Source organism: Euprymna scolopes, chromosome 31, assembly GCF_053919585.1.
Source record: "Euprymna scolopes isolate OS-2025 chromosome 31, ASM5391958v1, whole genome shotgun sequence".
NCBI lineage: Eukaryota > Metazoa > Mollusca > Cephalopoda > Sepiida > Sepiolidae > Euprymna > Euprymna scolopes.
In genome coordinates, this window is record NC_136512.1 from 92,814,241 (window position 1) to 92,839,805 (window position 25,565).

General features: G+C 36.4%; 1 long non-coding RNA gene across 3 annotated transcripts in view; it reads right to left on the reverse strand.

Annotated features, from left to right (window-relative positions):
- LOC145255864 (uncharacterized) overlaps window positions 1-16,218 on the reverse strand; it is a 33,283-nt gene extending 17,065 nt beyond the window's left edge. The window contains exons 1-3 of one of the 3 annotated variants that reach the window (XR_013863916.1): window positions 15,953-16,061; window positions 8,649-8,781; window positions 7,596-7,678 (exon numbers count right to left, since the gene is read on the reverse strand). This is a non-coding gene — a long non-coding RNA (uncharacterized LOC145255864). The other 2 variants (XR_013863915.1, XR_013863914.1) reach the window with 2 other exon arrangements.
- Window positions 16,219-25,565: the final 9,347 nt, after the last annotated feature.

The window sequence follows — 25,565 nt, forward strand, 5'->3', positions numbered from 1 at the left end:
TTGTAAATAATTTATCCATTCGTCTCAGTCATTATTGCTTGCTTGTTTCAACTCCATTTCACTCCACTATCATTATTCTTCGTATTTAACTTAACTCCTGAAGAATTATTATCACCGGGGACCCTCAGGGTCTGCAACAAACGTTTACCTAACATTTATAATAATAGTTTGGCAAACATCAATATCGAAATTTGAAAATTATAGCTTTATTTAAAAAAAAAAATCAAGGTGTTTTTTCAATTACATTATAAACTTTATTTAAACTTTTTAACAAACTTTTACATACATAAAATCTTGTTACAAAAATCTCATTTCGAAAAATAAATTTTGTATATTTTTTTATTGTAAATTGGTTTATTATTTTATTGTTGAATAAAATTTCAAAGTGCTAAATGCAAAAAAAGATCTCGAAAAGAAAAACACCTCGTTTTTTTTTGTTTTTGTTTTTTTTAAATAAATCTAACTTTTATTTTAAAATTCCGATGTTTAGAAAACAGTCCATAATTTTCATTATAAAAGTTCTATTTTTGTTTGATAAAAAGAAAACAGTTCATAAATACAAAAAAAAAAACACAAAACAGTCCATTTAGTTCAAATAAAGACTGTTTGAATAAAACTTCTATAAAGAAAAATTTTAAAAAAGGGTTCATTCTATAAAATTTTGGTCATCTATAGCTAAAAATATGTCGGATGTCACTTCCGTCAAATGGCTTTGTAAACAAAGGAAGGTGAATTTTGCCCATTCTTCTTTAGCAGTTGATTTTCTCTTAAAATAATTTTATGTTTAAATTGTTTTTCATTTTTTAATTTTGATTCTTTTATATTTTCATATACTTCATTTCTTAATGAATTGAACACACACAACACAAGGTGTATCAATTTATTAAAGAAATTTCAACAAACAAAACAAATTTTCTGTTTTAAAAAACGAATTCATCCGTTTGTTTGTTTCGTATTGAATTCATGGCATGAAAGGTAAGTTTTTTCTTTTCTTTCTTTTACTATTTTTTTTACACTTAAAATATTTAAAACAATTTTAAATATATAAACAAGACTTTTTTTATTGCAATACATTGAAAATATTGATTTCATCATGCTTCAACAGACGTGAATAGAAAAGTGTGAATTGCCAATTTAATTTTTTTAAAATTCTCCTCCAAAATATTCAATCTGTCATTCAGACTTTTGTCAAAAATGTGTTTATTTAAGTAAAACTTACGTGATTTCTGATAAAATAATAATGTTTACTATAAACAATAATTTAATTCAAATTTTGTCGAATTGTGAGACAACTGAGCATAAAAACTGCTTTTTCGGTATTTAATTGTTTTAGCAATTTTTTTTTTGTTTTTGTCTTCACTCACTTATTATATCGTAAAGGAATTCCATTTGCCTTTTTATGTTTTATTCAATATTAGATTTTAGAATAGTGATCATTTTCTTCCATGAATTTACATAAAATGGACACCCACTTGTTGACCAGTCCTGATTAGACGAAACTTAATGTCGAACAAAATATTGCTATTTGTTTACAATGAAACCCAGCATAATGTAGCAGCCGACACTCACTACAATCACAGGCAGAAACTACTTCTCATGATTCAAGATTTGAAATCCATTTCCTCCTGTCTTGTTCAATCACAAGCCAGCTCCCTATCACATGACCGAGTACATGAAAGGCGAAATCTGAAACCTTCTACCTCTCTTTCTCGCTGCTCTGCCCAGCAGCACACATCACCAGGGGGCTTCGACCCCCGGCTGAATATGAGTAATACAAGCTAACAATGGCTCTCTTCTAACTACCATTTATTTCCACATGCGGTACCCAAACGAACATTCTTTATTATGCTAAGGAACATACACTGACACACACCCACGACAACATATTAATACACTGAAGACTTTGCCCTTTCTTTATCCTTTAATCGGCTTCCTTTGTTCCACCGACTACTAGCTATAAACACATTTGGACTCAGCTGTTCTCTCCTCAACAAGCCGGCAATATATTAATTCTATCTTTACAAAAGAACACTTCAATCTACTAACCTGTCACTCTCTCTTCGACTAACGCCACTAACGAATATGACAAATAAAGTTGTTTATTAAATGTTAAAATAAGACTTCCTTTCGTTGTCTTCATTATTAACTAAAGTAGTTTACCCCTAAAAATTGTAAAATCTCGTTTTTATTATTATTTTTTCATTATGTTTTAATAACTTTATAAAATATCCACCAAGAAGGAAAAAAACTACTTAAGATTTTAGTGTAAGGAATTACTTTCCTTTATAAAATCAACATCACACTCAATTCATGGCCAGTTAATTGTCAATGAGACATGTAATCACTCACAATTTCTTATTTTTCTGGAGAAAGAGGGAGGCAGGAAAGGTGCTACTCATACCGGATTTTGCTTTCTTATGATTTTGGTGGGAGGCATTAGGGTCCACATATTGTTAACTATTCTGTATGTTCATGTAACAATTTAATAAACCAAAGATACCTTATAAATAAAAGTAGGAATAAGAAACTTTGCAAACAATGTTTATAAAGATTGCTTGGATGAGGACATCAGGGAATTTGGGTTCTCAATGTCTTTAAGTTCTCTAAGAGTGGGAAAATGTCCCACATCTACTGAAAAGAGGTCACTATCGGAATAATAATATATCACAATTTAATACAAACTGGCTGATTTTGTTTCCAGCTAAACTTAATCTCGTTTAGATGATTATAAACGATGCAATGGTGCATAACTTTTATAGGGTGTCAATATACTACATAGTCATTTATTGGTGAGCGATATTGCACATACCAAGTGAAGCTGAATAACCTTACTGGTATTTTACTGGTAACTTCCCATGAATCATTATCACTAATAGACAAATTTGACAGAATTTTACTTTGCAGAAAAAATAACCTGAAAACATGACCATTGTTAAAGAGGTTAAGTGCAGGTCAAATACAGGTGTTTTTGACAAGTTACTGACAGAATGGATTCTTGCAGTAAATTTTCAATATATGAATAACAAATTCTTAAAGAAAAAGTAGAAAAGAGAGGGAGATGTGAATCGAGTATGACGTGAAGGGGAAATTGGGTTCAACTGTTTTTGTCTCAATAAGAAAAAAAAGGAGAATGATAAAGTCATTATTACTAACAGAAAAATGTTGCAAAGATGTTAGATACAGGTTAAATACAGATGTTTTGACGAATTGTTGATGGAATGGATTCTTGCAGTAAATTGTCAATATTTAAAATACACACACATATATATATACTATTTGAATATTTAACTGAATAATTATAACAGAACGATTATGAGTGACTTGTTATTTCATATTTGCCATTTGTTTAGAAGTGATTCAGTTTTTTCGCAAACTAGATTTTTCCAATGACTAATGTTCCCAGCAAATAGTACCCCTTGGTGAAAGAGGAGATCACTAGCAAGCAAACGACAAATCTAGGAGTGTCCTGGAGCGCTAAAGGACTGTTTTAGTACCTCCAAAACCAGTTGGAAAGGAAATCTTGTTGCCACACGGACATAAGATCTGCATCTTTGTACACCTCTGAGCTACATTCGATAACGTATGCATACTTTCAGCATCCAGTGAATTGCCTGAATACTGTAAATGGTTTGATACTAGAAAATATTATATTTGTGATCCCACAGGATGGTATTGCTGTTAAGTTGTAACCCATAACTACTGTGAACAATAGTCCATGGAGTCCTGTGGCATAGCGTGGTTACATGTTTGATACCGCAACCAGGATACTGTAAATCGGTAGACATTGGCTACAGGCTACATTGGGATGCAATTACCATGACACTGGGAAGCATATTAGTTTTAGCATGTCATTAGGACGTCTTTCTGTTCTGGGCACTGCACCTAGCATTTTGGGGAAATAAACGATGCAGCATATATTAAAATTAATGATCTGTTGGGACTGTGTCCCTTGAACTGTGTGAGTTGTCTTCCTTTATCTGTTAACTGATGACGTGTATATTAGAATTGGATGACTGAGTTATCTTCCTTTCATTGACCATTTTTATATAAAAGTATGCAACATGTTTTTCCCTCTTTCAGATAAACTTGTAAAATAAACAGACATGTCTTTCTGCATCTCTGTGTGTAAAACTGTTAAAAGATGTTACGTTGTCATCATCAACGTAGCTTCGACTATGAAGTCATTTAAGGAAGAAAAGATACGTTTTTTCTTTATTTACTTTGTAATTAATCTAACAAAGTTTAATAATTAACCTAACAGCATAAACATCTAAAAAACAATACAGAATCCCATAAGGCAATGGTTTTGGTTCAAGCCTTGATATGTCATCAGTTGCATTTGGTTGACGTTGGGTTTTCTTGGCATTCATTACTGAAATTGAACCTTGTATAATATAGTGAACAAGACATGTTTTGAAATAAAAATTTTATTTATTTAAAAAATTAAGGAGAGTTTATAGGGACTTGATATTTGATCAAGCTTACCTGCCACAAACAACATACAAAAACTAATTAGGAGAATTGAGGCACACCATCCATTGCTTTTGGGGTTCTGATTTCAACTGAACAATCTCTTATCTTTTTTCTTATCTTACTTAGTGATGAAAAACGATAGAGAGATATTTAAAAAGATATGAAAATAGAAATAGTAAGATATAGAAAGAAAAATAGAAAAAAGAAAACACTATTGTTATTTTGTTTTTCAAATTGTTGTGTCTGTTAGGCAAGTTTGACCTTTCTGCACTCATGTCTTTGACTCGGTTTTATAAACACCTGTCAATCTGAGCAAATGTAAGCTAGTAAAGGCGACACTGAAGAAGGAATTTTGTTTAATGCTGTAACTGGATCATACGTAACTGGCTGGGGAGAAGATGTCACAGACTGTTTTTTTCCTCAACATTGTCAATTGTACTTTAGTTTGGCAAGGAAAATCATGGAATTGGTCTGTTCAGGTTTGTAACGAATTACAAACACTTGGGAATGTAATTGTGATTGAAGAATATTGACATAGTGAGCAAAAATATTGCTTTTGTCAATTGTGTGAGTTTTATTCAAAAGGAAAATTGACATAGTGTGCAAAAATATGGCTTTTTCAATTGCTTGTGAAAGAAATTAGATGCTTTTCTTATTGGAGCAAATATTTGATTTCATTATGATTTAAATATATATCAGAGTGATCTTTTACTATAGACGTTGCACCTTTATAGCTGTTATCTGTTTTTCACAACAGCTTGGTCTTCCGGGGATTATGAATGTGAATGTGGTAAGATTTTTATTAATTCTTATAAGAACCAATATAATATTTATTTTTTCAGATACTATGTCATTTGTATTATTATGGTAATAGACTTTGAGATAACTTTCGTCAGTTTTTTTGCATGTAATACAGTCCAACTTGATGTTGTCATATGACCTCTTAAGTGCAATTGTCTGGATTTCTTTTGCACTAGGTATACTGGTTAAATAGGCTTTAAGGTTTTTTTTTATAAGCCTTATGGCACCTATAATCACTGGTATGAATATCTCCCTAAGATTCCAGTAGCTCTTTATATCATACATTAGACCTTGATATTTCATCTATTTCTTTCTTTCAGCTCTATTCAGACGTCCATCATTAGGAACACTCACTTCAACTAAGGTTGCCACTCTCTCTGTCTTATTCCATATAAGTATGTCAGGTTTGAAAGTAGCATTTTCAAGGTAGGTGTAGTAGCCATCCTCCAAAAGAATCTTGCAACTTGATATCAGGTAGTTCACAGTTTCCATTTCCATGTGGCATAACCCGATCTGTTGACAGCATTGGTAATCAATCCCAGATATTGAGCAGTTATTATAACCCTCTCCAGGTTATGGTGGAGAGCTCCTCTTTTGAGCCAGTCCAAGAAACCTTCTTTTTCTATGTATTCCTGCGAGAGTTCCTCCAGAAACATTACATTTGCATTTTGATGTTGGACCCATTCATCAATGTTCCTCTTTTGAAAGGTCTTAGTATATTTCTGACAGTTCTTTCTCACTATTTCTGTAGCAGGTTTGTTTAGTGTTTCAGCCTCATCTGTGAGACAACCCTGTCAAAAATGTTTGGCCAGCTGGGTGACTTGATGTAGTTCTGCTGGCTCTTGTCTCCTGGTGGCCATATACCATTGAAAGTATTTGGTTATGGGAGCTTCTCAGATACTGGTTGGTGGTTTATCTGAGAGCCACAGTCCTGCTGCTCCCCTGGGCAAGTAGAGTTTTGGTAGACACTAGTTTCTGTATATGATTATGAAGTGTTAGCATCTTTTGTTCCTTTAAATATAGCCAGTTGATGTATTGTGAACAGTCAATGATGCCAAGACAGTATGCTGGTTAATAGAATCCTTCATGTTTTTATATCTAGCCTGTTGTGTTGTTGGCATAGTAAGTTGGTTGATGGCAGTTATTTTATTCTTATTAGTTTTGCAGATCCTCATTACACAGCTTATATATTCTTTGCCAATCTCCTCTCTCATCCTCGTATGTTGAGTGTTGTCGTTTTCTTCAATGCCAAGATATTTGTAGGGTTCATGCTCTTCTAGATCTCTAATGTTAGTGTCTTCATTTAGCTTTCCCCGGTATGTTTTCTCATATGTCTAACTAAACTATATTTTTGAGAACAAGAATATTCACACACTTTACAAGAATAAGGTTTTTTACCAGTGTGAGTTCTCATATGTGTCACTAACTTTGATTTTTCCGAACAACAATATGAACACATTTCACAAGAATATGGTTTTTCCCCAGTGTGAATTCTCACATGTCTCACTAGATCGGACTTTGCAGTACAAGAATACTCACACACTTCACAACAATATGGCTTTTCCCCAGTGTGAGTTCTCATGTGTGTCACTAACCTTGATTTTTCAGAACAACAATATGAACATATTGCACAAGAATGTGGCTTTTCTCCAGTGTGAGTTCTCACATGCCTTACTAAATCAGATTTTTTAGAACAAGAATATTTACAAATTTCACAAGAATGTGGCTTTTCTCCAGTGTGAGTTCTCATATGTGTCACTAACCTTGATTTTTCTGAACTGCTATATGAACATATGTCACAAGAATATGGCTTTTCTCCAGTATGAGTTTTTACATGTCTCACTAAAACGGATTCGGCAACACAAAAGTATCCACAAACTTCACAAGAATATGTCTTTCTCCCAGTATGAATACTCATATGTACCCCTAATGCTGACTTTTCAGAACAAGAATATCCACACAATTCACAATAATATGGCTTTTCTAAACTGTGTTTCTGCATGTTTGATTGAAATTGATCCTGGAACATAATTATGAATGCAGTTATTAATAATATTACATTTTATTCTTACTTTTTTAGTCTTGATTAACAAATATTGAAGCAAATTTAATTTATGCTGAGGGAAAATTAAACTACTTCAAAATAATGTAGCATTTATTTAGTGTTGTGTAAAAAAATATTTCTTAGTAAAATAGTTTCCTGTACTGTATAGAATATTGTATTTTCAAGACACATTTTATTAGAAATTTGTGATTCAATCCTTTAATACCTTATGATTTATCAGAACATTAAACACATTTTTCACAAATATAAATATTACCTCCGAGAAGTGTGATTTTACTGCAGATATTTTTTTTAACTGTTGGACCACTAAATTGAATAATAGCATTCAAGCAGGAACATCTGTAAACAGAAAAATGAAATACAATATTTTTAGTATTGTCATTCACATATTAGTATTCTATTTGCTTATTGTTGTTTGTAGTAAATTGGACTCACAACCTCTGATTAATTAATCTAAAATCACTTTGATAAGTTATATGTCTAGCAGTGTTCTTAGATATATTTTCTACAGAAATTAATTCAATAAATATCGAAAATCGAAAAGATCAACCCTAAAAATAGTATTTCTTTCTTAAAGATAAAAAATAATTTTTATAGGGTAACATTTTACGTTGCACCATCCCAAGCCAGATAATTCTCAGCAATATCCAAGACAATGGCAAAAACCCTAGAGGAACACCCCCCAGTCTGTAGCGGAACGGCGTCAAAAATGGATGATAACACTCAATGCTGCCAAGAATAAACTCCTTTCCTTTAATAATTACAAGAAACCTTCTCAACCACAAATAGATATGGCTAAAGATATATTACATGAAAGGACTTTGTTCAAACTCCTCGGAATAACATTCATGAGTTGGAACAGATACATTGAGAGCATTGCTAAGGCGGCTGCGAAGAAGATGGGTTCTTTCTACCATGCTTGAAAGTTACTTATGCCTGAAAGTATTTTGTATCTCTACAAGGCCACCATTCGCCCATGTATGGAGTATTGTTGTTACATTTGGGTTGGTGCATCTGCTACTAGCCTCTCACTTCTAGACAGTTCAGAAGAGTCCCCAACCTGATCATCATCAAACCCAAATATCAGCTGACATGATCTTGTAAACAAATACAGAGGGAATTTGATGAATGACATTATAATTATTTATTTATTTATTTATTTTTTTGCAAATTAGTTCACCGGGCAACAGGGAGGAATAGGGGATTATATCGGTTTTGCTTTCTTAAATTTTTTAAGCAATTAAATCCCACTTGTTAACTATTTTGTACATTCATCTAACAATTTAATGTAGGGAAACATGCGACTTACCTAATTAGCACGTGTGCATAATTCAGCGGGTCAGTCGTGGAATGAAATGAATGAAGAAGAAAGAAACAAAAATGGCTGCCTTATCTCTTTATATGCCTGCAATGTGACCACTCGATATGCAAATGAGATGTTCCTGGTTGGAGATAAAAGAGGGTTGATTTTTTAGAGGGTTGTTCATTTTTATAGTTGGATTTTGAAGAAATAAGTTGAATTAGCAGAAGTACGTTGGGAGTTGAGAGAAGGTGCATTACGTATACAGAAGTTGGAAGTTTGGACAAAAGTATTAACCTTAGCCAGGAAATTACTGGCATGATGGGCGTAAGAAATATCACTCAAGTTATTGAATTATAAGCTATTTCGGCTCTCGGTGTGCGGTGACTCGAAAGGCTGAAAAGATCTGTACACTGGGCAGAATTAAAGAACCAGCCACAGTCATTCCTTTGAGGTTAACCGGAGAGGCCTATGCAGTCTACCAGCAACGCGGGGATGAACCAGACTGGGATACAATCAAACACAGCCTGTATACAGCGTTTGGTACAGATCCGTTTGTTGCATGGCAACAGTTCACGAGCCGGCGACTTCACCACAAGGAAATCGTTGATGTGTACCTAGCCGACCTACGAAAGTTGTCAGTACGATTGGTGGGTTAACGGTAAGATATTAAAATGTGCCTTTTTAGTAGGCTTACCTGAGGGTATCAGCAAACTGTTGCGGGCATCATCACGAATTGATGAATTGACAACAGATGAGTTATTAGCCCGAGCTCGAAACATCTGTAAGGAACAGGAGCCAATTGCAGTAGCAACTAGCATTCAACATGCAACAGTCGAACCACATGGAAGCAATGTAGATTCTTTCCCAGGTAGTAATAAGCATGTAGGCCCAGTGTGTTATAAATGTGGGGAGGCAAATCATTTTGCAAAGGATTGCCAGAGTGATAGGAGGTGTGTATATCCACGAGCACAGAGAACAGTACAATGCTATCGCTGCAATAAGTATGGGCACATATCTCGCAACTGTTCGGGAAACGACGTTGGGGGCAAGGTACTATCGCCACCCTTGCCCCTTGCCAACCAATAAGCACAGGATTACCGGTCATTGGCGTTAAAATTGACGATGTGCAGTGTTCAGCACTCATAGACACAGGGTGTTCCCAGTCTATAGTTCATGCACATTACTGTCAGATGTGGTGAGAGCAACCAGTCGGTATTATGACGATCAATGGTTTATCCCAAGCATGTTGTGGTGAAGGGACAATCACAATCTGTACTGAGAAGGGTGACACAGCCAAAGTTGATGTTCTGGTGATGCAAGAAAAAACCCTTGGCTATGACATGTTGATTAGAATTGATGCAATACAAGCACTAGGAGGCGTCATAATCACAGCGACTGGAGGTGTAATGCTTAGAGAAGGAAAAGAAGTCTGTGCAGCCATGTCTATTGAAGAAAAGGACTTCTGTGCTATGTTTGACGACAACGAAAAGGCGTGGACTGAAAAGTGGAAATGGACTATGAACCAGGCACCAGATCGGCTGTGCAACACCATTCCAGAGTATGCAGTTTCCACAAAGAATAGGGCCGCATATGAAGAAGAACTTCAGATGTGGATTGATAATGGATGGTTAATACCATACTCACAGGAACGTCTGGGACCACCCAAAGGATTAATTCCGCTCATGGCTGTTGAACAATTTACTAAAGACAAAATTCGGCCCGTAATGGATTACTGAGAATTGAATCAACATGTTGATGCTTTCACTTGAAATGCAGATTTGTGCGCTGCTAAAGTAAGAGAGTGGCGTCAGAAAGGGAGTAATGTAGCACTGCTGGATTTAAAGAGAGACTACCTGCAGATACGTGTCCAGGAGTCATTATGGCTATTTCAGACAGTGATAATCAAGGGAAAATGATATTGTTTGACATGTTTAGGTTTTGGCCTAAACGTAGCACCCTTAATAATGACAACTATTATTAAAACTGTTTTGATGCAGGATGAGACCACAGCAAAAGCTGCTTCAACTTACATTGACGACATCTACGTTAATGAGGATGTAATGTCTGCAGATGTGGTTCGAGCAAAACTGGAATCGTTTGGGTTAATAAGCAAAGACCCTAGGCGCCTAAAGAACGGGGTGCCCGTGTTAGGCCTAGAGGTCTATGAGAAGGGCAATACTTTGCGATGGAAGCGAGGGAGCGCAATTCCAGAGTTACCCAGTGTATTGACAGGACGCATTGTGTTTTCTATTTGTGGTAAATTAGTAGGACATCTACCTGTCTGTGGATGGCTCCGATCGGCAACAGAAGTGTTAAAAAGACGAGTAACTGCAGTAACCAAAGGATGGGATGACATGGTGGATGATGATTCTCTCCAGCAAATGATGGCTGAAATGTTGTCCAGAGTACATAGAAACGACCCTGCCCAGGGTGAGTGGCAAGTATCTGGAAACGAACTGAATGCATGGGTTGACGCAAGTTCACTGGCTACAGGTGTCGTGTTGGAACAGTTGGGTGCTGTTGTGGAAGATGCATGCTGGCTTCATCCGAAAAATGATGCCCAGCATATAAATTTGGCAGAACTCGATGCCACGTTAAAAGGGCTTAATCTTGCATTGCAATGGGAGACTAAGGTTGTGCATCTCCACACTGACTCATTGTGTGTTTACCACTGGTTGACCGACACCTTGACTGGAAAGGCTCGAGTTAAGACTAGAGCTGCAAGTGAGATGTTAGTACGAAGGAGACTGGCAATAATAAAGCGTATATTTGACGAATACAGCTTGCAGGTGGACATTACCTAAGTTTCGTCGAGGCAGAATTTAGCTGATAGCTTGACTAGAGTACCAAAGAGGTGGATTGATGTAATGAGGCAGGGATCTGATCCTCCACAACAGATATGCGCGGCCGTAACAGATCAATTAACACCTGACCAGATCCGTATAATACATCAGCAGAGTGGACATCCCGGAATTCGGAGGACAACATATTTTCTCCGAAGAGTGTGTCCCTCAACTACAAGAGCATCAATCAAGGCAGTGATATGCTCGTGTGTAGAGTGTCAGTGAATTGATCCGGCACCATCCCAATGGCAAAAAGGGAAGCTTGAGGTGGAGGACAACTGGTATCGAGTAGGAATGGATGTAACGCATTATGAGGGCAGGCATTTTTGGACCATGACAGATTGTGGTCCGACACGTTTCACAATATGGCGCCTGTTGACACGACAGGATGCATCTAGCATTATACGACAGTTGAGAGCTGTCTTTTTTTAACGTGGTGCCCTGCTGGAAATTCTGACTGATAACGCCACTACATTTCAATGTCAAGAATTTAAGAAATTTACGCAGGAATGGGGGATTAGAATGTGTTACCGATGTGCATATTTTCCAGAAGGTAATGGTATAGTGGAGCGGTGTCACCGCACCATTAAAAGAATTGCGGCCAGGACACAGTGTTCTATTCCAGAAGCTGTGTACTGGTATAATGTGACACCAAAGGATGATGCAACACCAGAAACTGCACCAGCTAATGGGATTTATAGCTATGAACAGCATATAAAAGGAATTGATGTCATACCATCAGTAGTTAGCGTTGTCAATACACCATATCAAGTGGGAGATCGTGTTTGGGTAAAACCCCCAAATGCTGGGTGCACTGTAAAATTTTGCAGAGGAAAAATAGACAAAATCATAAGTCCTCAGACCATGTTGATTAATGGTGTACCACGTCATGTAAAAGATATCCACCCCTGTTATACCTCTTCTGATTCTGAAGATAATGAGGAAGATCACATACAGTTCAGGGATGATCCTGATCGCCTACTGCCCCTACGGTGAGCATAGAAACACTACCTACAGAACCAGATGAGGGAATGATGAAACATACTAGTGGCAATAGTGATGAGGACGATGGACATGAGGAAGTAATACCACCAGTTCCTCATCAAAGTACCCGAGAAAGACGAATACTGCCCACCCGCCATGATTGTGAAACACCACCTATAGCACCACGAGAGGGAATGATGAAACATACTGAGGAAGATGGAACCGAGGAAGTGATGCCTCCGATTATTCGAAGGAGTACCCGACAAAGACAGATACTGCCCCCTTGCCCTAATTGTGAAACACCACATAGGAAACCACAACAGGGGATAATGGAACAGACTGGTGGCAATAACGGTGGCAATGAGGAAGTGCTTCCCCCAATTCTTCAAAGAAGTACCCGACAAAGATGACTGCACCCCTGCCCTGTGTGTGATCATGAGATCAGGGGGGAGTGTAGGGAAACGTGCGACTTACCTAATTAGCACATGTGCATAATTCAACGGGTCAGTCGTGGAATGAAATGAATGAAGAAGAAAGAAACAAAAATGGCTGCCTTATCTCTTTATATGCCTGCAATGTGACCACCCGATATGCAAATGAGATGCTCCTGGTTGGAGATAAAAGAGGGTTGATTTTTTAGAGGGTCGTTCATTTTTTAAGTTGGATTTCGAAGAAATAAGTTGAATTAGCAGAAGTTTGTTGGGAGTTGAGAGAAGGTGCGTTACGTATACAGAAGTTGGAAGTTTGGAAAAAAGTATTAACCTTACCCAGGAAATTATTGATGTGACAGGCGGAAGAAATAACACTCAAGTTATTGAATTATAATATGTAAATTTTTGACAAAAATCAAAATGTCAGATCAAAAAATATATTTTAGGTTATATTATCGGTTTGTTATGAAGCATGGCGGAATCTATATTTTTTGGTGCGAGTGTATTTATTGATCCACGCTATTTTAATAGTATTTTCAAGTTTAATATCTGTTTTTATTAAATTGTAAGGTTAAAGTACAGCATAGGTACAAAACATCCGTCCCATGTTAAGAATGGCTTTCTAAATAATAACATTATTATTTCGGTGCTAGTGCACTTACTGATCCACGCTATTTCTTAAATCGTATTTCCGAGTTTAATTAAAGTTTTATATGTTTTTTTTTATTTAATTATAAGGTTAAAGGGCAAGACTGTAGTTTAGGTGGAAAAATAATCTCGAACCCTTTATCACATAAAAGGAACTAATTTCCCTAATCACCGGTACGTTACTATGCCAATAATATATAAACAATAATATAGGTATTTCAGAAGTTGTTTTTGAAAACAACTTAGAAAGAAAAAGAAAAGAAACTTCTATTTATATTGCTTTTAATTAAAATAAAAAAGGTTTTCATATGTTACAATTATGAAACGTTCTATTCATATTTAAATGTTTTATATGTTCCGTGTTGTTTTCTTTTAATTGTACACTAGGTACCTCCAAGCTTAAACAATATTTTTAAAAAATTTTAATTCAAAATTAAATCACATGAGTAGTTATAAATTAATATTAAATGCGCATAATCTCTTGCAATTTATTATTTCTCTATTTCAAATTTAAATTTATCAATTATGAAACGTTCGGTACTTGTGTATTTTTAATTTCCCTAATCACCGGTACGTTACTATGCCAATAATATATAAACAATAATATAGGTATTTCAGGAGTTGTTTTTGAAAACAACTTAAAAAAAAACTTTTTACTTATTTATTTTAAAACGTTTCACGAACTTTTTTTTTACGATATCTTTTTTAAACAGAACGTTTCACGATAAGCACCTTTTTTAAATTAAATTATTAGGTGGAAGCACATAATTGTTACAAACGCAAATAATATATAAACAATAATATAGGTATTTCAGAAGTTGTTTTTGAAAACAACTTAAAAAAAAACAACTTTTTACTTATTTATTTTAAAACGTTTCACGATCTTTTTTCACGACATCTTTTTTCTCTCATTTTTTACTTCTTTATTTTAAACAACATTTTGTAATGTAAAACTATTTAATTTTAAACAGAACGTTTCACGATATCTTAAACACCCGTTTTTAGTACTACTGTACCAAAAATACATAAGTACCGAATGTTTTATAATTAATAAATCTAAATTTGGAATAGAGAAATACTAGATTGCAAGAGATTATACGCGTGTTTAATATTAATTTGTATCGTTTATAACTACTCACGTGATTCAATTTTGAATTAAAAATTAAAAAAGAAATATTGTTTAAACTTAGACTTAAAAAAGCCTGATAATTTATTATTTCTATTTATATACTGTTTATCATAAAAAAGGCATTCATTGTGTACAATTAAAAAAGAACAACAACACGGAACATATAAAACATCTAAATATGAATAGAACGTTTCATAATTGTAACCTATGAAAAACTTTTTTTATTTTAATTAAAAGCAATAGAAATACAAGTTTCTTTTCTTTTTCTTTCTAAGTTGTTTTCAAAAACGACTTCTGAAATACCTATATTATTGTTTATATATTATTGGCATAGTAAGGTACTGGTGATTAGGGAAATTAGTTCCTTTTATGTGATAAAGGGTTCGAGATTACTTTTCCACCTAAACTACAGTCTTACCGGTTAAAGTATAGAATAGGTACAAAACATCCTCGTCTCCCTATGTTAAGAATGGCTTTTTAAATAATAACGTTATTATTTCAGCACGGATCAATAAGTGCACTAGTACTTTTTTTTTTTATTTAGAATGCAATAAAATTAAACTTATTTTATATTTAAGATTATTTAAAAGTTATTACGTGGAATTTTTTAAATGTGTAAAAAGAAAAAAAAGTCTCACTTACCTTTCATTCTATAAATTAAAAATAAATAAATTCGTTTTTTTCTATTGTGTTTAAAACAGGAAATTTGTTTTGTTTGTTAGGATTTCTTTAAAAAATTGATACAACTTTTGTTTTGTGTGTCCAATTTATTAAGAAATAAAATATATGAAAAAATAAAATAATCAAAGTTAAATTGTGTTCTTTATCTGGACACAATTTAAATGTGAAATTAATTAAATATTAAGTGCTAAAGAACAATAAATTTAGATAACCGAACACAGTGAAATCATTATTTTGTTCCCTGTTTAAAAATATCCGTTCATTAGTTAAGGGTGCCGAATTGTCTTCCTATCAAGTTTAGCTTATATTTAACAATGCTTAAAGATTGTTCCGATTCCTTAGTAAATTTCTCTTTTTTTCTGTGTCCAATTCATTTAAAAATGAGATATATGAAGATATAAAAATCTGGTTTATTTATTTTAAGACTGAACATTTCATTATTTGGATTTGTCGAATAAGAGGCAAAAATTGCACAAACGGCGAAGTCAGACAAATGACAAAAATAAATTTGGACCAAGAAAGTAAATTATAGCCGCATGATTACATCAGGAAACTTGCAATTTATTGTTAGAAAACAGTATTATTTAAACTTACGATGAGCGTTCCTTTGAATTTTAGTCTTAAATCTGCTAATTAGCCTTCCTAATAGACATGCAATACGCACCAAGTCTCAATCCTGTTGTACATATCAAGTAAACACGAGTTACTTACCCATGATTATGATTACTCCCACTGTCATAGTATGAGTTATTCCTCTTAGATGCTCCCTCTCTAATAAAAAAATGTTAAAGTAGACATGTTAAATGTATGTGCCGGTCAGTAAAAGGAGGAAGGTCCACACGCGGAGATACGTTATCAACGTCTTTAACACCGGCAAAAAGAAAGAAACATGACTCCTTAAGGGGGGGGGAGTTGTCACACCAAAGGGGCATAACTCAGGATGCTAAGCTTACTCTCTTAACACCCCTGCCCTGCTCCTGCTTAAACTTTACATCCTGATAATTTTAATTTTACACAGTCCATGCGGGTTCTAACCGGGGGTTTTGTGAAGCAGTCTGCCATATTTTTGTCGGTAGGCACTAATTCAGTTCGATTGTACCATTGTTTATTTTGACCCGTATGTAGTGATATTTTATGCCTATGTGTTTTGTTTTACCCGCTGATTAGTGATATAGTGTTTGCAATGCAGATTGCGCTGTGGTTGTCAGAATATATTGTTGCTTGCTTACATTCTTTTGTATTGTTCATATCGTTTATTAATTGCAGTAGATATTGTGCTTCCTGTATGGCTGGTGTCATTGCCGTACATTTAGCCTCACATGTAAATAGAGCTACAGTTACAGTAGACTGCTTTTTATTTTTCCAGGCAATAACAGGTCCTTCTTCATTTAGGGAAAAACAATACCCCAACATACTTTTTCTGTCTTCAGAGCTTCCCCAATCAGCATCGGTAAATCCTGTTAACTTCAGGCCGCCTTCACATTTCCTGAAAGATAAACAAAAATTTAAAGTCCCTTTCAGATACCTGAATACATGCTTCACTGCATTCCAGTGTTCAATTGTGAGGGTTTGGTTGTACTGTGATAATTTATTTACGAGTCATGAAATATCGGGTCTGGTGCAAGTAGATAAGTAAACCAGGCTTCCTATAGCCTCTCTGTACCTTGTGGAATCAAAGGATTTTGCTTCCTTAGAGAAAGTTAATTTCTGTTCACAGGGTGTTAGTCTGGGTTTGCAATCTAGCATATTAAAATTTTCTAATACTTTCTCAGAATATGTCTGTTGATTCATTTCTATTTCATTTGGTTTGACTAGTCCACACCAAGAAATCTTGAGATTTGACCTAAATCTTTCATGTCAAACTTTTGTTTGAGTACGGTCTTGATTTCCGTTACTGTTTCTAAGTTCTTTGCAACAATCAAGATATCATAAACCCATACAAGAATAATAATTCTTTTATTTTTATCAAGCTTTTCAAATATGCATGGGTCGATAATGCTTTTATTAAATTTTTCTTGTAGAAGTTCTTTACTCAGTAGATCGTTCCAATTTTTACCGCTCTGTTTTAGGCCATAGAGTGATTTGTTTAATTTCCAAACAAGCCCATCATTGCCTGGAGCAATGAATCCTTCGGGTTGTTGGGTGAAAATATCACAGTCTATTTTCGCGTTTAAGTATGCTGATTTGACATCCATCTGGTAAATTATCAAATCATACTACACAGCAAATTGCATTAGAATTTGGATAGTGGTCATTTTTGTGGTGGGTGCATATGTTTCATGGTAGTCTATGTCTTTTATCTGACTGTACCCCTTGGCAACATATCTAGCTTTGTATTCTTCGTTATTTTTGTCATCTTTTTTTATATTATACACCCATTTTCCCCCAACTAAATTTTTGTTTTCAGGGAGGGTTGTCAGAGTGAAAGTGTTGTTTTCCTTTAAGGAATTCATCTTCTTCTCCATTGCCAATTTCCATTTATCAGCCTCCGGTGAATTTATGGCTTCATGATATGATCCAGGGATAGTTTTATTTTCACAAGAATTTATACATTCTTCATCTTCATCACTTAAGTTATTGCTGGTGATGTAATCATTTAAATAAGTGGGTGGTTTTCTCTGTCTCAGTGGGTACCTTGGATTTCTGTTTTTGAAACTGTCATTTGTTCTGTCACTTGTCTGTTAGCTTGCTTGACTATTGCTATTATCTATATCTTCCTCGTAGGAGTCAGGGAGAAGTTTGTTTGTTTTATTCTGATCGACCATGTGTTCACTGAAATGGTCAGGATTTATTGAAGGAACCAAAGTTGGATTAATATATCTATTTTGGTTTGCAATATCCTGAGTGGTCTCCCTTTCATCGCTAAACTTATTTGTAAAAGTCCTTAGTGGTCTCCCTTGCATCGTGTTATCCTGAGTGGTCTCCCTTGCATCATTAAATTCATTTGTAAAAGTCACTAACCGTATTTTTTTTTACAGATTTCTTATCATTGAAATATACAAAATAGGCTGGACTATATTTGTCGTATCCTACAAAAATTCCTTTTTCTGCCGAGGATCTAATTTTGTTTTATTTTGCACATAGGTGTAACATATTTTTAGCATTTGGTTTTCTACCCTTTAGTGCCTCATAAGGTGTCAGTTTTATTCGATGATTATAGCACCTATTTTGAATATAAGTAGCACTAGCAGTAGTAGCACACAGAAAAGCATGGCCACAGCTCATGAGTTACATGAGACTCTAGTAGCATGCATCTCGACATTTCAAATAACGTTCTCCATCCTCGTTCTGCGATTCCATTTTGGGCGGTGAGTAAAGGGCTGAGGTCTCATGTCGGATTTTATGTTGAACAAGAAGTGATTTGAATTCTCTTGATGTGAATTCAGAACCGTTATCACTTCTTAATCTCTTAACCCTTCCATAAGGAGCACTATCGGCCAAGAATTGTTTTGTAGCCTCGACTGTGTTGCTTCTGTTATTGAGGAAATATGCCATCACATAGCCTGAATAATCGTCAGTAAATGTTATGGCATACTTGTAACCATTCATACTAACAGGTTCTATTTTCCCAGCCAAGTCACAATGCACTAGTTGTAATGGAAACCTGGCCCTTTCGTCTGGTTTTCTTGATCGCAAATTTTGCATTTTTCCAAGTACAAGTTTCACACGGTGGTATATTGTTTTTCTCAATAATGGACATTCCCTCAACAACAGTCGGCATTTTCAAAATGTTGGAAATATTACAATGGGCGAAAATTTTGTGCCACGTGTTCAAGTCACGCCTCGTGTTATTAATACTATTTGTTATGCATTTATTTAAATAATAAAGTTTCCCCCTTTTCTTTATTTTAAATTTAACGCTTTCTTTGGTGGTTAGCATAGCATGATTTCGTGCAAATTCCATGCTGCATCCTTTCCCTACGGCGGCTTGTACCAACAATGTTTTGTGTAAATGTTGGTACGAATAAAACATTTTTTAAATAAATATTATGCCTCTTTTTATAAATATCGTGTAACGTTATTTTTGTCGTTCCTTTCTTTAACGCTATATTATTATTTTTTTTTGATCTGTCAGCAAGCTCAATATAATGTTATTATGGGTTAAAGTCACGTTCAAATGTAACAATATTTTTTTCATCATTAATAATATGGGCAGTAGCCCCACAATTTACTAATAGTTCAAAGTTATCAGAAATAATATGAGGGTTTATTCTTAGCTTGTAGTATGAATGGCTGTTTCCTTCAGTTTGTCTTTTTCTGCAGAATTGTGTATCATGAGTTCTTACTTCGCAAAATTTACACCACCTGTTTTTATTACAGTTTTTTGCGAAGTGGCCATATTTGTTGCACTGAAAACACGTTGGAGGTTCTTTTTTATTTGATGTCTTCATGATGGCGTCTCCCATTTTGGGTTTCGTGTTTTCCTCACATGATCGTAGTGATGCCTTGAATTCCATCAAAGTTTGTGGTGTATCTCTTTGGGTAACTATGGCTTTTAATGTGTTGAAGGTAGACGGCAACCCCTTGAATAACATAGCTGTCGCCAATGCCTCTGAAATTGTCTCTCCACCATTTCGTAAAGCAGCTATAGCTTTTTCAGCATGTATGACGTAGCCGGTAAAATCTTCGTCCTCGTGTTTTTGGAGGGTAGACAATTCGGTATACAAGGCAATGATTTTTGGTTTTCCTTGGGACAAATAGTGTTCTCTTAAAATTTTTAAAGCTTTCCTTCCATCATTTTTCGCGTCTCGCATGATTAATGCCAAACTTCTATTGTTTAGAACTTGAATAAGTTCTGCGAATACATCCTCGTTTCTCTGTGGGTCAATTTCATCATCTTCCTTTTTTAACTCGACTTTTAATTTTAGCCTGTGAAGATGTCCCATGAATTTTATTTCGAACATCTCATAATTATTTTCATCGCCATCAAGCATTAGTCGGCTTGGGCCATAACCTGTTACAGTAGACATGTTAAATGTATGTGGCGGTCAGTAAAAGGAAGGAAAGTCCACACGCGGAGATAGGTTATCAACGTCTTTACTTTTAAAGAAGGTTAACACCGGCAAAAAGAAAGAAACATGACTCCTTAAGGGAAGAGTTCTCAAACCAAAGGGGCATAACTCAGGATGCTAAGTTTACTCTATTAACAAAAGAATGTGAGAAATGCTACAATTATAAGCAAGCCCATCATTGGCTGATTGGCCACCTATTGAGCCACCCCGTCTTTGTTTAGACAAATCTGATTAGTCGAGATTCTAACCACCGAGCGATGGGCTTGACGGTTTTTTGAGTGCCTTTTCTTTTAGTTCCAGCTTAGCAGTCATAGAAGAAATATCAGATTCAACTCTCTCTGGATAAGAGACATTTGGGCACCTCTACCTTTCATCTCCTTGAGACTTTATTTTTAAAGCCTAAATGATTAGGTTAAGTTATTATTATATATGTCTCCCAGAGACTTTATAAGGTCAGAATTATTGGTTGACCCTAGTCAAGAACTGAGTCTTTCATTATACCAACCCCTTCTAATGGCTGTAATTAATCTGGCTGAACACATGTAATAAAACCAAAAGAAAGGTCTAATGAGACGCAAAGCAAATTTCACTACATGGGGTGTATCAAAAAGTCTGACAAGATGCAGAGTATTATTCACTGTATACAGGTCTCAATGCTTCCCTTAACTCCTCCCAGCGACCTGTTTTATTGTGTCAGGGCATGCCTCATTTGCAGGTGCGTCATGTTACCATTCGAGAACTGTGCATGATCAAGGGCTTTAAAAGATCACAGACGCCATCTTGGATGTTTTTGATTTTTCTTTCTTCTCAGCCTGCAGGACAGACAGACATAAGGACATTTCTGAGGTGGATATTGATTATTTATTTATCGTTTGTACAGCCACATAAGGCACAGACGCATGACCACTTGCTTCTTTGATGAATATCACACTCCCCCCTGATCTCATGATCACACAAAGTGCATTGTGGGGGTTGGTCTTTTATTCCGCTCACTTCTTCGAAGGGGCACATTCATCATCTTTGGTTCTGGTTCAGGTTCAGGTTCTGGTTCTGCCTCGTCAGACAAACTATAGCCAACACTCTCTGGTGGAGAGGGTTCACTGATCGCATTTGTCAGAAGCTCATTACTTGACGATTCATCGCTTTCCTCTATAGTGGTATGATGTATGAATATCACAACACAAATTCCAGTTTCTGTTGAAGATAAAAGACTTTCGAGATGATACCAGCTCTACTCAGAGGCAAAATAGTCATGTCCTTTTTTGCAATGAAGAACGAACAAAATTTGTGTCGAATTTTAGAGGTATGCTTTGTTGTAATTGTTGTTCATTTTTTCCACTGTCTTGGAGCAAAAGCAGGTGAGAAGAAAATTCTTATAATAAATATATAGGCACTTACGTCCCCCCAGCACTTTTGTGAATAAAAGGCACACCTGGCTGTATTTCAAACATCCTATGACAAGGATGGTATAAAGCCAGATTCAAGCAAGGTAGATGCAATAAAGCAACTACCCAGCCATAGCTACATCACAGAGTTGCAAAAGATGTTAGGAATGATCACCTACTTAGCGTGCTTCATTCTGCATCTCGTTGTTTTGACTGCACCCATGTAGATCTACTAAAGAAAGAATCTGATTACCAATGAACTGCCAGTCACCAGGAAGCACTGCCAGGAAATGTCCCTTACATACTTTGACGCATCTGTAGAGGTGGTGCAACATAGGAATAAATGAATTGTTTTGAGTAAGGAATGAACAACACGTTTATTGAATTAAACGAACTATTATTTATTTCGTGAAGAAACAAATGGGAGAAAAGGGTACAGTATGTGTTTAGTTTGGTGTGCGTCTCTCGCTGTTAACTGGTGAGAAGGAAAGTCTATTGTTGTAGAGAGAGAGAGAGAGTGAGAAAGTTAATCCAGTTTGGCGTGCATTTCTTGCTGTTAGCTGGTGAGAGGGAAAGTCTGTTGTTGTAGAGAGAGAGAAAGAGAAAGTCAATCGAGGCCATGGACATAGAAAGCGTGTAAGGTGTACGTACTGTCTGTTAACTCTTTCCCCACGCAGTAGCAGGTGTCGTGAAGAGCGGGCCCCACTAGGGGCTGTTTGGTCCGTCAACCGCTCAGCTCGGAGGGCGAATCGCAAAAGGGTTAAACAGCTCAGGTCTCTTGGTTTTTTAGTTGTTTCCGGAATATACAGTTTTATATAGTTTCTTTGGCCAATGTACCCGTTGGGCACTACGTGTAGTGGTCACATAACTGTTCTCATGTGAAGCATTTACCTCAGGTGTATGATGATGCTGTGTGTATGTTGGAGGAATGTGTGGTTCATGTATTAATGTGTCCAGAAAGGCTTTTTTTACCCTGTCTATGGAAACTGTCTCTTTTTTACCACTAATGTCGAGGATAAAAGTTTTATCAGTGCGTGAAAGCACGCGATAAGGGCCAGTGTAGGGTGTAGTTAGGGGAGCTTTTACTGCGTCCTTTCTAAGGGACATGTGGGTCCATGTTGATATGTCCTTCGGGACCAAAGATTTTATGGTCTGTTTCCTAGGGTGCATTGGTGGTAGCTTACTGAGATAGGCTCGTAGTCTGTTGACATACAGAGCTGAGTCAGTTGTTGTATCCTCTATCGGGGTCAACATCTGACCTGGCAATGATAGAGGTGCTCCATAGACTAGTTCGGCTGCAGAATATCCCAAGTCCTCTTTGATTGAGGCACGACAGCCAAGAAGGACAACTGGTACATATTCGCTCCATCGCTGTTGGTCAGGTTAAGCACGGAATGCTGCTTTCAATTGGCGATGGAAGCGTTCAATCATCCCGTTAGAAGCTGGGTGATAGCTTGTAGTGCAAATACGTTGGATCCCTAGCATCCTGGAGAGTTCCTGAAAGAGGTGGGATTCAAACTGTACGCCACGATCAGTGGTGATGGTAGTGGGAACTCTGTAACGCGATATCCAGCCTGATATAAGGGCTCGCGCTACAGACCTAGCCAAAATGTCTGTGAGGGGAATGGCTTCAGGCCACCATGTGAAACGGTCTATACAGGTCAGGAGATAAGTGAATCCCTGACTGACTGGCCAAGGTCCAACCAGGTCGATGTGCACATGGCTAAACCAAGCGTCTGGGGTGGTGAATGTTCCAAGGGTTGCACGGATATGCTTGTGCACGTTTGACTTTTGGCAGGATACACAGGAATGTGTCCAGGCAGTTATATCACGCCTCATATTTGGCCAGAAAAATCTAGCTGTAATCAGCTTCACTGTGGCTCTGCATCCGGGGTATGCCAAATTATGTAGGGTGTCAAAAACAACTCTACAATGAATCAATGGAACGAATGGTTGAGGTGAATCCGTTGAGGTGTCACAAATGATCTGCATGTCCGAGGTAGGCACTGGCAAGTATGTGAATTTGCAAGTTGCAAATTCAGGTGATGACCGATCCAACGTGTCCAGACTTGGCTGGTCTAAGGCCATCTGCTGTCAGTCGATATCCGATGGTGAGGACAGAGAATTAATGGGAAGGCGGGACAAAGCATCTGCAGCAGCATTCTGCTCATCTGAGATATGTCGGATATCGCTGGTAAATTGCGAAACAATATCCAAGTGGCGTGTTTCACGGGGAGAATATTTGTCCGGCTTAGAATGAAGTACGTATGTAAGTGGATGGTGATCAGTGTGGATCAAAAATTGACGGCCCTTGAGTGAATGTTGGAAATGTTTCAGTGTGAAGTACATTGCCAGGAGTTCACGGCCGTCATATGTGTGTCCATAACGTCATATGTGTGTGGGTGTTTTTTGTTGTTTTTTTTTGTGTGTGTTTGTGTGTAACCTATAACCTGGAGGTAAATGAATTTTTTAAACGGGTATTTACGTTTTGGCCGATACGTGAAAGCAATTTTTGTTTGTTAGTAAAAGTTCTCTTTTTTGTTTCACGGAATTAACTGTCCCTCGAATTACTTGTCTCCTGTTCGTATGTGTGTGCGTTGTGGCGTTGTTTTCCCCAGGAGGAGGGTGAAAGAAAAACTTTTAGTCACTTTGGTTTTCAAGTCATTTACGACGAACTGCTACCCGTGTCTCTCGCGTTCTTTTTCCTAGGAATCCACCACGCGGGCCAAAAGAGTCTGGTGAAGAAAATAATGTCTTCTTTTTTTCATTTTTTTATATGGTGACGAAGAAAAAAATGTTCCCGTGAGGAATTTTATATATATATATATATATATATATATATATATATATATATATATATATATATATATTCTTCTCAGAGGTGTGAACTTTATCCGTAGTATTACTTTTCTTGAGGAAAGTATTTTAGGAATTTCTGCTCGCCGTCCTTTTTCTTGCTTAGACGGGGTAGAAGTCTGGCTTGCCATTCAGTAAACTTGTGTACACGTCGGATCACCATTTTAGGGAGTTTGAGTTAATGTTTTTCGGGCACTCCCTAATAAAATAATTATTTCAACACAAGCTACTGAATAAACGAACAAACGACTTCGTAAAACTTGCAAGGAAAAGGTTTATTGAAGTAAGGCAAGATGCCATTTAGATATAGCTGGGATAGAACTCGTCTGCCTTTGCCCGGTAGTTATTCCCAAGTGGGGACTGTCGATACCGATGTAGGCAGAGAGAGAGAGAGAGAGAGAGAGAGAGAGAGAGAGAGAGAGAGAGAGAGAGTGAGGAAACAGGTCCGCTCTCCTTGACGTCTCCTGGAAAAAGGGACGAGTTTTTCTTGTCTGGGACGGAAGCAGTTATAGTTCCTTAAGGGGGTAAGGAAGATCCCTGCGCTATGCCTCTGATTGGTCAGTATGTGCCATATCGCACAGTCAGGGGAGGCACTGACGCACAAGAAAAGAGTTCTGTTTCTGCTACATCATGTTTGTACTCTTAGGAGACACGTCCTTCTGAAAATACCTTCCTGTTGGATATTACAAGGTATTCCATTTTATCTAAGGCAATCAGCGTCTTAGAAAAAGTGTTGAAATTTGATGATTTGTTACGTCACCGTAATGCTGACAATTTTAATAGGGCGAAATTATTGCTATTTGCTAATATGCAAATGGAGGCCTTCTCTCATGAACTAGTTTACTTGAAACAACCTTCCGGTAAAGTGCCTCCCACTAGGGTAACTACCTTAGAGTTATTCCTTGATAAAGATAGGTTAATTAGAACCATAGGTAGGATACAGAATTCTGATAT